The sequence below is a fragment of the Pseudopipra pipra genome, chromosome Z (genome assembly GCF_036250125.1).
Source record: "Pseudopipra pipra isolate bDixPip1 chromosome Z, bDixPip1.hap1, whole genome shotgun sequence".
Taxonomy (NCBI): Eukaryota; Metazoa; Chordata; class Aves; order Passeriformes; family Pipridae; genus Pseudopipra; species Pseudopipra pipra.
Window position 1 is genome coordinate 71,787,380 of NC_087581.1, and position 16,992 is coordinate 71,804,371.

The 16,992-nt window shown below is 40.6% G+C and overlaps 1 protein-coding gene across 16 annotated transcripts in view; it reads left to right on the forward strand.

Moving 5' to 3' along the window:
• Positions 1–16,992, forward strand: part of SEMA4D (semaphorin 4D) — a 95,231-nt gene that overhangs the window by 6,787 nt on the left and 71,452 nt on the right. For 12 of the 16 annotated variants that reach the window (XM_064642802.1, XM_064642803.1, XM_064642807.1 and 9 more), the window contains one exon: positions 13,734–13,820. The exons of 2 other annotated variants lie outside the window; for them this stretch is intronic. The gene's annotated coding sequence lies outside the window, so the exon portion shown is untranslated. Of the gene's footprint in view, positions 1–8,195; positions 8,310–13,733; positions 13,821–16,992 lie in introns of those variants that run through there. 2 more of the 16 variants (XM_064642797.1, XM_064642800.1) reach the window with 1 other exon arrangement.

The following is a 16,992-nucleotide window of genomic DNA, read 5'->3' on the forward strand; positions in this document are numbered from 1 at the left end:
CAAAGGAAAAAAAAAAATCCCAGACAAACAAACCAACAAAAAGATCCCCAACCCTAAAGAAAACTCAAAAAACCCCCAAAATTGCAGTAACAGGGCAGTGATGCTCTAGTTGGCCATTTCGAATACAGAAGTCTGCTGGAGCAATGCTGTGCTCAAAGCTTTTTTCCTCTCCCACATATTTGTTGTTGCTTTTTGCAAAAAGTGCGTACAATGGCCAGAGGCAAGAAATTAGGCATTCCTGTTTCCACTCAGCAATTGCATAAAATTACTAAGGATTTGCTGGGGGTGCGTATGTATGCCCACACAGATCCCCATCTGTATTTGGCTGTAGATGTACCCTACCTGAAGGGTCCCTTTGTCAGAAATCAGAACCATTTGTCTTCCATCAGAACTGTAGGTGTAAAGGAAATAAGTACCTTTGATAGAAGTAATACTCCCCCACCAAGAAACTGAAACAACAACAAAAAGCCCCTGCAAAGGCACTAAAAAGTATCTGTATTTTGCTAAGAAGTAAGAATTAAATTTTTCTTTGCTGTTAAAATACAGTCTTACTTAAATGAGAGAACGACTGCCTTCTTGAGATTATTGGGATTGTTCAAAATCTGCAGTTAAATGTTTAGATTCTTGGCCCTATTGGAAGCAGATTTACTATTCAGTTGAATCAGACTAGGTTTTACTCAGCAAATAAACTGCCTTGAAAGGTTATCCTGATTATCTTCTAGGTAAGTGAGACATAGGATGGCCTTTTCATTTCACTTCTTTTGCACTGGGATTAGTTGTGAGGGATTGTACAGTAAATACATGACAGACCTTTCTGTAGGCTTAAGAGCTTCCCTCTCTGTGCAGTTTTCTCTCTCCAAAGAATTAAAAATAAAGGAACCAACCCATATGTATACATTCACAATATATTAGTAATTTAAAATATTTGACTAGCCATTTCCAGCGAGGGTGGACACTATTGGAATAGCTTCCATCCTCAAATATGCAAATAAATTCACTCTAAATGCATCTGGAATCTTATCTTTTATGTGTTTAAGGGATTTATTATTGCGATGTCAGAGAGGGTGAGACACAAATCTCTATTTCATACAAGCACACAACTGCATAAATAAAATGTATTTGCTCACAGTATTAAGATGCTGATAAGAAGACATTCTCAAATGGTTGAATTTGCCTATTTGGAATTGATTTAAGATAAAAAAAGCATCTTGCATCTATCTTGAGACTGGCCTTCTATATGCATGAATTGATTGTGAATCAAATGGTACGTGCTGATATTCAGGAATTCTGCTGAGGTTTTTTAGGAACATTTTTTCCTGCTTTAGTACTGACAGCCAGCAGGGAAAAAAGTAACCATTATTCAGAGCCTATCTTCTGTTCTCTAATGGTTGGCTTTTATGAGAGTTCAGTTCCTGTTGTTGCATGTCTGCCTCCGTTCTTCCTCATAGCTATGCCTTCATCTTCCTGGAATAGGATGCAGATTTACTGTGCACAAATTTCTTTGCAAAAAGAAATTTCTCAAGAGATTATGAAATGATGCTCTTGATCAGGTGAAGCATCTGATGGCCTCTGCACTCTCAGGTTTCTGCTTAGTGTTTGCTGAGCAGGCTGTGCACACTGAAGATCAATTTGCTGCAGTGTGAAGGATGGTGCTGAAACAGGTCTGGGAGCACATCCTGGGGAATGGGCAAGAGCAGAAAAAAAATTTGTTGAGCAGGAGTAGTTGCTGTTTGTCTGTGGAAGGTGAGTGGAGTCAGCTGTGCTAATTTCTATGCACATAAATGGGCTTTGGGAGTCAAAGGTGCTGATGTGACCCTGTCATTACATGGCACCCCAGCAGTGAAGGGAGCTTTGAGGTTCCCACAGAGGGATGTTGGCCTGCATATTTCCATGGCAACGGCCATCCCTTACACATTTATAACCTTTGATTAAGGATACAAAAAGGAGGGGAAAACCTTTTAGAAGTTAAAAATGTAAAGCTTTAACTAGATCATTTACTTTAACCATATCTGTTACTTACGTTTCTTGGAGTGTGGAGATTTTATAAGGAATGCAGCTGTCCTTTCCCCGTCTGCTAGGTTTCAAGGTGATGTTTGGGGACAAATGTGATGTTCTGGAGATGGCCATCTGACTTTGATCACAGCTGCACTAACATCACTCCACCAGTTTAGTTGCTATCTATATTAGTATATTTTGTACCAAAATTATACCTGAAGTCTGTTACACGAGGAGATTTGTGTCTCTGATAAAAGGGTTTGAAGGAAAAAAACCCCAAACCTTAATTTTCTGTTGAATAAGACTTATTTTCAAAGACGGGGAGCGTGAGATGTACCCTAAATCTTAGTTTCTGAAGCAATATGATGGCTGATGCACAGAAGCCTTATGCTTGTGGTGAGAGCAAGCTGTTCCTGCAGAAACTTGCTGTCGGCTTGCAAGCTGTGTGGAAGGGCATGTTTATGCTTGGTGTACCTTCACGTCTCTCCCTCCTCTACCTACCTGCGTGTTCTTTTCTTCGTGCAGTGGCGGCCAGGTAGCAGTATTGTGAAAAGATTGCTCTCTGTTCAGGTCCAGTGTTCTCCTGGGTAAGGCTCAGATGCACCATGTAGCATTTCCTGGGAATTTGTTGCTACTGAAGAGCAGCGGAATTCTGCTGCCCATCACTTCTCTTGAATCATCCTTGGGGAGAAATACTGAATGGCTTGTGGATTTCATGTTTGTGCTACCAAGAGTTGAGCTATAATATCAGGACTAGTGCAGTGAGGGGCCTCTGAAGAGGGAAGAAATAAAACTGTGTTTCTTCTGTGCATTTGCTTTGGATAGCTAAAGTTGGGTTTTGCTTTGGACTGGTCAGTACAGCTGCAGGGGAAGGCAGAAGTGGCTGGCCATGACTGGAACTACATATGGAGTTTCTTCAGTATTTTGTCGTCATTTCTCTTCTTTAAGAAGGAAAAGGTGTATAGATGCTTCTAAGCCCTCATGGTTGGTGATTGATAGTTGAAATGGACAGGGTTGGCTATAGCTGCCAAAACAGGGAGTTCTGCAGACCTGTTGTTCCATCTGAATTGCTAAGGCTGAGTGCACTGTATGGTCAGTAGTAGCCTCATGTGCTGCTTCTGCCTTGACCATGAAGTGCCCTTCATGCTGCTCATGTGCAAACCTTTAACATTTCTTGAGGAAGTTTTTGGTACTGAAAGACTGAGTTGGTTACTGGGCCAAGTTTGTAGTGACTGTGCAAACAGGGCTGGAAAGTTTGTGATGCTGGGATAGTTAGAAGGATGTTCTCCTTTATAAAAGAGAAAGAACAGGAAAAACTTGGAGGGAAGGCTAGGTATGGATATTGATTGTTAAGATATAACTGTTGTTTGCTTGGGATGTAAATAAAAGCAGCAGAGAATAGGTCATGCTGGTCATACAGGATTGTATGTCAAATGGACTTGAGGGTATAGTTACAGCATTTCCCTCAGCTTTCATGAATCAGAAAGGTGAGGTTTAGCACTAATTGGTGTGGGTTGTTGGTTTTTTTTGGTTTTTTTTTTTTTTTTTTTTTAGTAGTCAGAGGAGGAAGCATTGTTTTGGCAACTTTGAGCTTGAACCAGAGTTAAACAGTTGGATTTTAAGGCTGAAGTAACTGTTGGACCAGGTTGCCTTACCACCTGAACACAAACACATCATGCAAGTGTATACAGTTACACCCTGAAGAGTGTGGCCATTTTTATTCTGATGGAAGACTGCTGTCAGTGGAACACCAAAGTCACAAACACCTCCTCTCTAGAGTGGTCTTGTTCTAGTGGTTATCACCAGAGAAGCAGAGTTGTGCTGGTTTTGTCAGCTGCTGCTCTGGGGCAGGAGAGCATTCCCATAGCTGTTGTATGGTGCAAAGAGTGGAGTGGGGTAATGCTTAAGAGTAGGAAACATAATTTATTAGCTTTTGTATCAGTTACAGCCAAGATTCTAACCCCTGTTTTAGGGTACTGAAGAGTTGTTTGCAAGCTTTTAAGGGTTTATGTCCTGTTCCATCAAAAGAGAATAAAAACAAGCAAGGTCCAAATAAATAACATGAATTGAAACTACCTAAAAGGCAGATAGAGATATGTAGAGATGGGGAACCAAGTGGTCAAAAATTAGGAATATTGAAAGCACATGTTGGAGTTTGAAGATGGGTACATAGAATGCAAGACAGACCCTGATGATCCAAACATGTGCCTCTGGCTGGAAGGATGCTGTGGCAGCTCTGAACTCGTGTGTTCAGACCGTGGTGTTTGGGCAGCCTTGGTGAACAGTTCATCCCGATCCTGAAGTGTCTGTCTGGATAATGCTCATCTGGAATAGATACATATGCAGAAGATAATACAGTAGCCTTTGTTCAGAATTTGCAGGCTTTTACCTTGGTTTCTGAAAAATGTTTTAATGGTCTCACTAAGAAGAGCAGTGTGGATTTTGAATGTAGTACTTCCATTACAGGCAGTAGCACCATTAAAATGTTTGGTTCGATGTCCATGCAGGACTGCTGCCATGACTTCAGAACTTGTTCAGATGTGATCAAGTGACTTCAGCAGGCTCTTTTGAGACCCTTCCTGTGGTGTTGAAAATCCTTTGTGGTTGCAGAGTTCAAGATGTTCAAGCCTTGAGATTTAGACTTGAAAATTGTAAATATAGTTGAGATTCTATATTTGGTTAATCAGGCAATATGCTGTTACTTTTTTTTGCCACCTCTGAGTGTGTCTTCCGTTCACAGACAGAAGAACCTTTGTTTAGGCTTAAAATTAATCAAATATTGACAGTAAAGCCATAAGCATTTTATAGGCCATACAGTCTAAAGCTGGCATATATTAAGATTCCTGTGGGAAACAAGAAAAAGAAAGTTTTATTGCTGAGATATGAACAGTAATGATGCCTATCAATTTCAGCATTCAGAGAGAGAAAACACAGTTTTGAAGCACTGTGTTCATTTCAGCAAGTCATTTTTTGAAAATGTATTGATGGAACTGTTTGTACTGTTATGAGCCAGAACAATGTCAGGTGGGTACTGCCTGTACTGGAAAAAAACAACCTCATCATTTCCTGAATCATCCTGAGTATAGGAATGTGAAAGCCAAAACTGTAATAAAAATGGGTGATTACTGCTCTTCACTCAAAGAGAGAAGCTGTAGCTAAAAGTCAATTTAGTCTTTAATTCTTGATGTTTCATCTCCTTTACTTCAAAGCAGTTCATAAAAACATAGTTGATACCTTGCTTTTAAAGACAAGTGTATTCCATGGGACTTAGAATTCACGCTTCATTAAAATGAAAATCACTTTAGTCTAAATTTCAATACCAAGCTGCTTAGAAATTGTTTTAATCTAAATTTTGATCTCAAACTGCATAGACAGTTACGTAGGTAAAGTTGGTATTTTTGTTATTTTTAGTTAATAGCTTACGTAAATCAGGTTATATATATAGCATTTCTAGCACCTAGGACAAAGAAGTATTGTATATAAAGCTTGCTTTGTAGTTGCCTGAAATTCCTAATGCTGTTGTGTACAACAAATGTACACATAGCTGTCTGTTGTCTTTGCAAATGATGTGTAACATTGGCACAGATTTTCCAGGCTCATCACGCTGAACCAACAGTGGGATGTGTGCCAAAGGGTTAAGTCTATAGAATGAGAGGCAAGGCATGCCATGTTCAGGATGTTCAGGACAGCACCAGCAGCAGCGTGGTGATCTCTTTTCTTGGGCTTTGTTGTGACTTACCAAGTTTGCCTAACGATCCTTAAAAACCATGTATTTACATTAGTGCTTTCAGTGCTTGGGTTTGTGGCAGAGGCAGGGGGTGGGAGGGTGAAAGCTGCTGGCGTTTCATAAAATGCACAGCAAAACGTGTCTCATGTAGTTGAGAGGCTGTGTCTCAGCCCAGCTGTCAGCCAGAGGACTGCCCACAGGAATAAAGTGCTTGTTTTGGCGCTGGGCTTTGTGGCAGGTGGAATTGGGTGTGCTGTGGCAGTGGTGGCATGTGCCTGGACTTTGGCTGTGACCCCCTGCTCAGCTCTTTGGCAGGAGGACAGAGTGATCTGGTCCAGAGCCTGAGGTCAGCTACTTGGGCTTTTACATCTCTGAGAGGTGTGTGGAACACCCTAACTCTGAAACTGCTAAAGGGGGAGAGAATGTGTTAGTGGGGGTCAGTAATGAAGCTTTTTGCTGCTTGTTGTGGCCATCTGCAGAGCTGAGAATGTGCTGGTGAGGTTTAGAGCCTGTCGTGTGAGGGCTGTCTTTGGACATGGGGGTTGTGTGGATGTGCATCATACAGGAATACATTAATTAATCAAGGAAGTATTCTAGTATGAACAGGAAACTGTTGAAAACCTGAGCTTTTCAGTAGCACTTCCCCTTCCCTGTCTAGGCTTTGTGTGAAGAAATAACTTCTGGTCTTGAATGCTTTAAGCACTTGGCAAAACTTTTTTGTACTCAAGGTTTCTGTATCTGCTTACATTGCTGCCATGTTTTTTCAAGTTTCTCAACGTGCCTTGATCATTTTAAGGATATAAAGTGCTTCTTCTTTTTTTTCCCGGATCTCCCAAAGCAGGGATTGCTTTCTCTGTTTTCAAAACTTATTGCTTTAATTTTAATTCTTGATTATATTTGTTCTTCTGAGTTTGTGTGAAAAGGGTTAAGTGTTTCTGTTAGTGTAATGTGACATGAAGCAAGAGCAGTTTAATCTTCTGTAGTTGATGAAAATGTGAGCTTTAAAAAATGTTCAGGAAGGAGAGAAGAAAGCTGAGATTTAACTGATTCTTTAAGAGTCTGTGGAAGTGATTATGGAGGCTCCTGAAACTTTCATCCCAACAATCAAACCGTGTCCAAATTAGGTAGTTCCCTTTGTGTGGAGAAGAGGGACTTGAGTGTTGTGAAAGGACAGTGTGTCTCACTTTCACAGTTAATGATTTCCATTTCCTGCAAAAATCTGGAGGCTCTGGACTCAAGTGTAATTGATGGGTTTATGGTACTACCAGGGCTATTGTGTTCTGGTGGCATTTGAGGGCCCCAGTCAGGCAGGTGTGTTAAGAGTTTACAGTATATAAACACCAGTGAGAGAAGTGGTCACTTCCTTGAAGTTTACAGCATAGTTTGAAACTAGAAGAAAGTGAGCCTTGAGGAAGGAGGATGAGCAGGATTTGGGAGATAACTTGAGTGAGCCTGCTGCATCCAGTCAATGAACTTTGCCTTTCATCTGTTCTGTGTGAAAATTATTTCCTGTGAGTTTTTCTAAATCTTTCTGCAGATGCGGATCCCAAATGCCGGGGCGGGGGGGAGGAGGGAAAGCTGGTTTTTCTATTGGATAACCTGCAAAATTAAATGAGTGTGGGGCAGGGAATAAGAGTATCAGCCACAGGTGTGAGCTGTATGCTGTGGACTTCAAGGTCGGATAGTTGGGAAAGGGGGCAGAGTTGGGAAGGATAGAAAACTGGATAAAAAGAATTATGGGATTTAAATGTTCTCACAGAAAAGGTGATTTTGGTGTCTCTGAGAATAAGGGTTGTCTAGATTTTCTTTTTCAAGTGAATGCCTGATGTGGGGAAGAAAAGGTGACTTACTCTGAAGAAACACATCCATGCAGTTTCTAGATGCTGATGTTTCATTCTGGAACTGAAACTACAGCATCTTACTGATCTGGTGAAAGCCAAAATTTGTATTATTCTGATTCACACATTGCCTTCTTGGTACACCCACTGCAAATGTATTAACAAAGCCCATGAGCATGTTTTTTTCTCTCAATCTCTCCAATTTATTGAGAAATAGATACCTAGTTTTATTTTCTAAGATATTTGTGCAGAGAATTCACCCCATTTTGTAAATCTAGCTTAATTCTTCTGATATCCTTCCTATGCCATGGCATTAGAACTTGCAAACCTACTGCTGCTTGTTACCATGTTCACACTGTGATAAAAAATTTAAAGGTAATGCAGCTGATTATTGCTTGTGTTTATGTATCTAGGTATACCAAACCTGCTGGGTTCATTTCTACAAATGTATTTTCCCTGAGGTTTGTATGCAGGCTGCACTAATTGATCCTTGGCAGTAGCTGTATCGATAAGCTAAGTCCTAATAGGCAGCTGGTGTAGTAGAAGTGGGTTTTTGGAGGGCAGCCTTATTGGAATATGGCTCTCATTATGGGAGAGCACCACATTTAAAGTCATTTTAGTTCTTGATCTTGCAGTAGTGCCTGCTGGAGATGGTGTGATTACTCCAGGGAGAAGGTGGAAATGCCTCACATCACTCAACTGTCCTCCTGCTGATTAAGGAGTGTTACTGTCCAGGATGCCTTTAGGAGGTAGGCAATTATTTTCAGACAGAGAGATGTTAACCAAGAACTGAAGCCCTATGGGAGGAAAGGGTAGGCAGGGCTGGAGAGGGAGGGGGCCCACTCCCAAAGCATGCAGCATTTCTTTTGCTGCTTGTCAGTATTAATCTCTCTTTAGAAAGCTTTCCCCATTCACATGGTGAAGCATTTAGCGCTTGTGGGCTGACTGTGTGCAGAGCTAAGTGTTCTCTGTTTCATATTCTTGTTTTTGCACTTGCTTGAATGTGAAACAACCTAGTGCTAATTTGCATCCTGTTAGTGAGAGCAACACAGATGCTTTTTATTCCTGATACTCTTCCCAGATAGTATTAGGCGGGTTGTTTTGGTTACGTTTTAATATTGATCCAAAATCTAGTTTTAAGCAGCAAAGGGATTTATATGCAGCAGGCTGCTGCCATGTGGTCATTGTTTTTGTGGCAGACTCATTACTTGATGACAAAATTCAGGCCATTGCCAAGTGCTCAAGGCAACCTTTTGCTGCAGTTCTTGTAATAGAGCTCTGAGAACAGCCATGCAGCTTGAGTTGCAGGTAATAAATTAATTTTTTAGATATTTTGTTAGGGGGAGTAAATTGAAAGCTCATTTAAAGATTCTTCATCTAGAAAAAGAGTTGTCACAATAGGGAATAATTTAGTGCCAATGGAAAAGAATTGTCTTAAATTGTAAAATTCTGTAATCTAGACTCCAAATGAGAGAGGTTTACATAGTGTTGTCCCTGCTGACTGACCAGTTTCATTACATCATAACTAACAGTGAAGCTGTTTGAATTACTCAGCAGATTGAGATGTCTTAAACTGACTATGAGTCATACTACCTAAGTGGAGATTAATTTGTAAATGATCTTGTGTTTATATGTACATTGGAGAGGGATCTCTTTCTCTGACCGGTTTTCATCGTCTCTCTGAAAGCCTTGGTCAACACAGAGACTACACAAACATGCACACGTAGGTGCAGTTTCCCACAGACAGCAATGCCTGAGTAAGTGCCTCGGTGTTGTTCTCATGTTGACTTACTGGGGAGCTGTCTTTTTTTATTTTGTTGGTATGCTGTATATAGGTACTGTATGTTTTCTGTTGCCATACAGCTTAAATGTAAAGAATTCACAAAAAAATGTCGTGTGTATTGTGTAAATTGTAGCTGAACGGGTTGGTTGCTTTGTTTACTCTGTGAGTGTGCAAAGCTGCAGTTTGAATCTTGAGATCTATTTTGAAGTCATCAGGCTTTGAAGTGATTTGTAATAATGTATAGAGAATAATATGTGTTTATAAAAGTAACTGGCAGTTGAATATCAGTATTTTTTACCCAAAGGCATGCTGACGTTAGATGAATAAATGGGGGCTGGGGTGACAGGGCCAGATTTCAGTTGTCTTCTAGAATGCATTATTGGATTTTCTGGTTATTGCTTTTAAATCTTGCCAGTGCTTTTGCTTTTTATTAAAACTTGTGGTATGTATTACATAACTAGTTCTGGGTTTGTGCTTTTAAAATTTAACTGTGCCTGGGTTATGAGCATCACAAAAGCTCACTTGAATAAATGAACAGAACTCACTCTAAGCAAATCCAAAATCAATAGGGCGTTGTTTAGCAAATATGTGCAAACCAAAAGGCAAACCAAGAATAAAATCTGCCTTTTAGAAGACATCAGAATAATGTTCTATGCTATCTTAATAACAAGCATCTATTAAATACTGAAAGGATGCTGTTAAATTTTGATGGCATTGATGCTTTGTCTATTAAGAAACAGAGAAAACAAAAGGGGAGGGGAATCTGGGAGCATTTTGAGAAGCTAAGAATTTAAGAAGAAATTTACCTTGTGTTCATTTAACAGATTATTTTATTTTGTTGGAAAGTTTCATTACTTTGGTCAAGGTCCGAGTGAACCTGTTAATTCTTAATAAGATTTTTATGTTGAATTTGGTCAGAGAAGGAAAACCAAAGCTGTCACACTGACAAAAATGCAGATTCTGAGAAGCAAACCTTTGTTACTGAGTTGTTTAGTCATGGTTGGGCATGCAGTGGTGTCTGAGGCTTTGATGTCTTGAAATTGCTTTTTCCCTCCTACTACAAAAAGAAGGGTATATATATATTTCTTTCTAGGGAGATCAGCAGATAGACTAAATAAAAGCTGATGTGAGGTACAAGATGAGGAAGGTTTTTACAGTCAGTAAGACCATGGCACACACAAAGAATTGGGTACCTTGAGATATCTTCTCTTGAGGAAGTCCACCTTTGTTGGGAAGGGAGCCTTCCCTGACAAGTGTTGTGGCTGATGAGATGGTCTCCATGGATCGGTGTGCAGTGAGCACGGGATGGGTGCAGGCAGGAGAGCAGAGTTTGGCCTGGTGGGGGAAGGTCTTTCAGAAACAGTTTACCCCACAGCAGGCTTTTCTTGGCTTTGGTTTGGCTTTCGGGGCTGCTGGGAGATGAGGTTTGTTTTCATGGGTGCATGTGGCTTTTCTCTGCACTCAGCTGGAGTGATTTGAGAGGATGGTCACATCTGTCGTGGGAGATGTGTGTGATACAGACCTGCTTTTCTCCGGAATGGCTGAAACCTGGCACAGTGTAACTTTGCTTGGGGAGCGTAGAGATGATACTTCTGATCTGGAGTAGCTGTCATTGGTATTTTGCTCTCCCCATTTTCTGTCTGGGTACGTAGCTTTTTCCTTTTCCTTTCCCTTTTTTAATTTTTTTCTTTCTTCCTTTTTTTTTTTTTTTAAATTAAGCTAATCAGATGCCATATGACTGGTTTCTTGAGTAACCTTGGATTTTCCGAGTAATTTTTTTAATAATGCAGCTTTTATTTGTGTACTGAGAAATACTGCTTTTTAGTGGCAAAAGTCGTGCTGTAAATGTCAGTTGGAGAAGTGTGGTTGCAGGTTTGAAGTGGACAGTGTTCAGGTTTCCTTCCTCGCTCTGTCAAGAACTAAATGGTTAAAACAGTGAGAGGTTTCCGGTTACCATATTTGCATCAGATGACTGCATGTTTTTCTTTTTAATGAAATGTGGCTAACTGAGTGGTTGGCATCTGCTGTGAGGAAGGGTGAATGGAAGAGGGAAATACCAACAATCAGTTTTGTGACTTTGCTTTGTAGCCCAGCTGTTTAACACAGTGCAGTAAAACTTGGCAATTTCAGCAACTCAGAATGATGCTGGCAGTTTCACACGGTTTTATTGCACGAACAAAGTAGCTGCTGTTGTTCTGGTTGTTGCTGCTTGCAGTTCGCCTTCATCAGTGTAAAATGAGGTCCACAGAAACTGCTGTGAAAGTAATGATCTCTTTTGAAGGAATCACAAATGTTTGGGGTTAGTCCGGCTGCTTCCGCAGCCCGACCAAGGACCAGGCTGGGGGTGTGTAGAGCAGAATTCCAGAGCCTTGTGACCATGAAATTAGTTTACGTGGAAAACGTGAATCTGCAGTTTGAATTTTACAACTGGGAGGAAAATTTTCGAAAAGCTCAACAGAGTAAAGTGCTCAAATTTGCGTGAAAGACTAAAGTAAAGTGAGTGCATAACCCAATTTCCATGCCTCTTACATTTTCTTTTATATTAAATGTTGCTTTAAACTTTAAAGGCACCAGTCAATGAAAGAAGTCTGTGCCTTTCTAAAGATTTTAATACATATAAGTAATTATATCTCTGTATTAATATATATTATAGTACCTAACACATATATACTAATATATTATTAGAAGTAATTATAGTAATTACATTATTAATCATGTAAATACAAATTTTCTTGTCTGGAAATCTAGTGAAGGTCAGAATCCTGAAGGGCCCTGTTTACTTGAAGTTCAGATGTTATTCTGAGGATGCATGAGGAACTTGGGGAAGTAAAAACAAGTTATACCTGTTTCTTTGGTTTGAGAAGCTACTAGTTACAAGCTCAGGAGTATTCACTGGTCTTATTATAGGACCTGCCTTCTTGATTTGGATTCATGGGTGACAGAAGCAGATGAAATATTTTAGGAAGTAGTCAAGAATGGAGAAGGGAGGCTGCTTGAGCTCAGTGCCTGCTGACTGATTATATTTTGTCCACCTTTCTAGGTGGTGGAGATTCATTGCTTCCTGAAGGGACATCCCATGCCTTCAGAGGCTTGAGACATACAAGGCTCATGGAGAGGGGGGAGTATGTTTAACTCCGTCAAGAGTAGCACTTCAACACCAGGCATTAGATCACTGGTCCTGCTCTGCTTGAGAATTGTAGTCTCATTAAGAGAAGGATTGGTGAGGCAGGAAGTATCCTTAGCTGAGCTGGCACTTGCTTTTGACTTCAGTTTGGCAGATAATATCCAGTTTTAATAGTATATTTTCAATAACCCTTCAGCCCGTGTGGCTACATCAGAGTAGTAACAGTGGGAGCACAAATGCCTTGGTCGAATGATAATTTGGACAAGAGACTTCCTCCAAACACATTGCTACTAACACAGGCAGAACATCACATACTGCCGCTTTTCTTTTGCTCCAGACCATCCCAGACAGCTTCAGATCCCATGTGAGGTTTTAAGAGAAAGTCTTCTGAGGTCTGGCATGCTTGCAGATTTCACAATGTCTTGAGGCCGAAACTTACCTTCCCATTTGTTTGATTTTACAGTCATCACTTTCCTGGTCTACAATGAGATTTTTCTTCAAATGGGATTTCTCACGAAGGCTCTTGATTACTGTGTGCAGTTTGGGGAGTTCCATTTGCATTACTTTCAGCTGATGTTCTGTCAGAGTAGTTATCTTGTGTTTTATATGTTGTTGCAATCGCTGTTTATGAAGTACACCTGCACTATGCTAGTGTTTATCTAGAAATTGAGAAGTAAATGGTGTAGTGCAGTGTAACCATAACACATGAAATAAACGTGTGCTGAGACATTTCCTTTGCGTTAGCATGAAATATCTCTCAGTTAAATATGCAAAAATATGCAGAGAGAACATGTGTAATTATGCTGTGCAAGGTTGAAGGAGTTAATATGGAGAACTTGTGTTGAAAGGATTCATGGCAAATAAGAGCAGACTTCAAGGAGTATGGCTTTGTGAAGGAGACTTTCTTTAAAATCTAGGTGGGACTTTGCCAAGATGTGTATGCAGCCAAAGAGAAATAGGAAAGTTTTTTCCAAATAATTTTCAGATAGTTGACTGAGTAGAGCTTTGCTTTGTAATGATGAGACATTAGGTTTCCACAAATGTACTGATGCTTGGGTTTAGCTTCCAACTTGGTAATGGGTTGGGCAGATTCATAAGGAAAGAAATCTGTGCTGTAATGATGTATTGTTGATTTCTGCTGTGGCGTGGGTATTTTTTTGGGGGGTCGTGTTTTGTTTCAGTTTGTTTTTGGGTGGAATAATGGAGAAATGTATTCAAAACAGCCGTAAGACTGATTGCTGCCTGGATCTTTGTTGTGTCTCTCAGAGGTACGCGCATGAAGTCTTCCTGAGCACCGCATGGGATGGGAAGGTTCCCTCTTTCTGAGGCAGCAGCACGTGTGACAGGAGGCTGGTGAGTGGTTTCTGCCCTGAGAAGGGGTTACACTGCAGAGCCTTGCATGCTGCAGCTGTGCTCTGTCCTTCATTGCTGCTGCAGCTTTGTGGCTAGAGCTGCATTGTAGAACTATCAAAAAATGTAAAAGTTAGGAAAAATCCTGATACAGGGTTGGGAAATCAGTTTTCTTGTAGCACCCCAGGCTTACAGCAGCTGATGTCCTGCCTGCCCCTTCAGTGCCCCTCTCTTGCCTGAGACAGAGGTTGGTGGGATGGTGAGCTTCAGCTTGTCTGAGGTGAAAAGATAACCTGAAGAAAACAGTAACCCAGTGCTTCCCTGAAGAACAGCAAATTACCTTAACCCCTGAGTAACACAGACCTGTGGAATGACTGAGTGAAATCCTGTGCCAAGCCTTGCCCACTGCTCTCATGTCTCCCATGCAGAAAACGGATCTCTCCTCATTTTGTTTCTAATGATTGCAAATCCCCCATGTCATCTTATTTCTAGTCTTTAATTACTCTCCCCTGTGAGAGTCTGCGCTTTTTATTGTTGATCATTAGTTTCTGGCTGCTGGATCTTTTCAGTACCTTAATAAACAAATGACCATGCTATTCCATATCACCTTCTCCTATAAACATGATAAACTCTTTAAGTTGCTTCCATATTGGAGGTTTTTTCCCCCTAAGTAAATGAGTTACTGTTAGAAATGATGTCTGTGTACAAAGAGGTGTATTAATGTCTGTAACTTCTAGTGTTTAAATTCCAGAATATAGTTTTGAAAAAGCGAAAGTCTTCAAATACTGTAAAATGAGATTATAGGAAAAATGACTGAGCAAAACCAGTAATAAATCTTGCTAGGTTTTTTTTCAGTTGATTTGCTAAATGTTTTAATTACAGTGCTGAGTAATCCACCACCTAAAAGCACGATCCTAGAACAATCAACCTGATTATTTGTTTTTAAGTAAATAAATAATTTTACTGCTGTTACTTTTCTGTGAGAGGGTTGGAGAGGAAGATGAGTGGTTATGGTGTTCAATGTACTAGTTAAATATACTGGGCTATTTACACTGTAACTAATATTAATGTTGATTAACTCTGGGAATGAATTTGTTTTTACTTAGTGTGAAGAGACAGCTATAATAGTTGCATGCTATATTATACATAAAAACAGTTTTTAAGTACAGGTAGAGTAGGAATTTTTGAACCAGCAAGTGCAGTAAAACTACCCTCCTTGTTCAAGTAGTTGTATGTTGGTAAGTGTATGTTAACTGCTAACTTGAGCTGTGTGGTCTGCTGCCTCTCCTCCTCGTGAAAATAAAAGTAACATGTACCTTCAGCAAACTCAGCCTATGTCTGCTTAAAGTCCTGCTTTTGCTAGCAAAAGGGAGTGTTTTAAATAAAAAAAAAACAAACAGTGCCCCGGGGGAACAGGAGAGGCTTGGGGCAGCGTGCTCTGCTTGACAGTGTCTGTGATAGTTGGAGTCAGGATTTGGGTCCCCAGAGATACAAGGAGGGGCAAAAGCTGCTTGGTGCATTGCCTACAGGTACACTTTGGCAGTGAAATAGACTCAGCAGCCAGAGTCCTAATTCAGTTTTTCTGTATTATTTATTTTAGTACAGGGAACAGTTGCTCTGTTTCTGATTGCCTTTTTCTTTTTTTTTTTTTTTTTTTTTAATCTTACCATTAAGTCTTTCTGAACCTAGGGCTAACCCTGGTAAGTCCTTGAAAAGCTTGGTAGAGAAATATGTGTAAGATCAGTTTAGGAGGAGGAAACCATTGCAAGCAGTTGCATGAAACTGCTCATGCAGATGACACTGACTTGCAATGGAAACATGCCCTCCTGTATTTATACCCTTAACTTCACCATGCTGATGTGCTTCAGTGGTGATTCTCAAGAGATGTACATATGCATCTCAAGTGTGCCCCTTCACAGTAGCTTTTTGTGGCATACAGCCTGGTTTTTTTTGGTGCAATTTACTTTGGCGTTAACTCGAGTAGGTTTTTCTGTTGAAAAGGGTATTTCAGATATCCTACAGTAAGGTTTACAAAAGAGTTGCATTTAATTGCTCAGGCTGAAGTGCTCACCCCTCCCCACTTGCACACACTCTGCCCGTGAAACATGTTAATCCCCTTCTGCCCTCCCCCCATTGAAGAAGCCTGATACATTTCCTTTTGCATTAGTTAGGCCTTCTGGGAAATACATGCAGAAATAAAAGGCTTTTCTATAGCCCTTTCTCCCTCAGGAATGCATAGAAACCAGCTCCTTGGATCTGGTCCACAAACTTGAAACTTGATTTTGGTAGGGACTGGGGGGGAAGGGAAGGAAATCTATAATCCTGTGCACATGTGACTGAGAGAATCCTAATTACATACTGAGGTAAAGGTATAGGAGCTCCTAAGATCTCATAGTACTTTGTAAATAAGGAACATGTTTTTTGTTTGGTTTTTTTTTTTTAAGCCTCTGCATTGTACTGAAGTTGTCTCCAAAGCAGGTATTTAAAACTCCTTTGTGACCTGTTTGTCTTTCATCTTCCTGAGAAGTGTACAGTCTACAAAAAGAGGCTTATTTTGTTTACAAAGAGTACTCAAGTATGGTGATGGTTTCTCAACTACTAGCAATACCTCAGACATTTTACCTTAACTATAGCAAGAAGTGGGCCCTTTCCCTTGGGGTAACTATTCATGCATACTAGTTAGACATGCATGAAGACCCATGGGAAAAGGTGCTGCAGGTTTTTACAGTGGTATTGCTGTATCAATAGTTGATATCTGTAATGTACCACAGGCAGAAAGGCCAGGCTGAACTTGGTGTAGTCTTTACCCCTCAGTGTGTTGGGATGTATAGGAATGCCCTGCAACTTGGAGTGGGCTGGCCGTCGTGTTACAAAGGACCCAGAGCTTTCAGCTACCGGTGTATCTCAGTGGCTTTTGGGGCACACAGGTGCTACAACTTTAGGAGAAAGACCTAGGGAGGAGCCAACCTGGGGTTAGCTGTGGTGGTACAATGGTGCTGCCAGGGTGTAGGGAGAGTGTAAAGTGGTGTGATGGCCTGTGCACATGGTCACTCCATGTCACTGGGCGTGTCATGGTGTCCATGCTGTCCTCCTCCTGACTAAAAGAGGTGTCAGCGTGACTTGAGGCATGTGAAACATGAATACAAGCCCTTACTGGCAGGACAGTGTGGTTGTT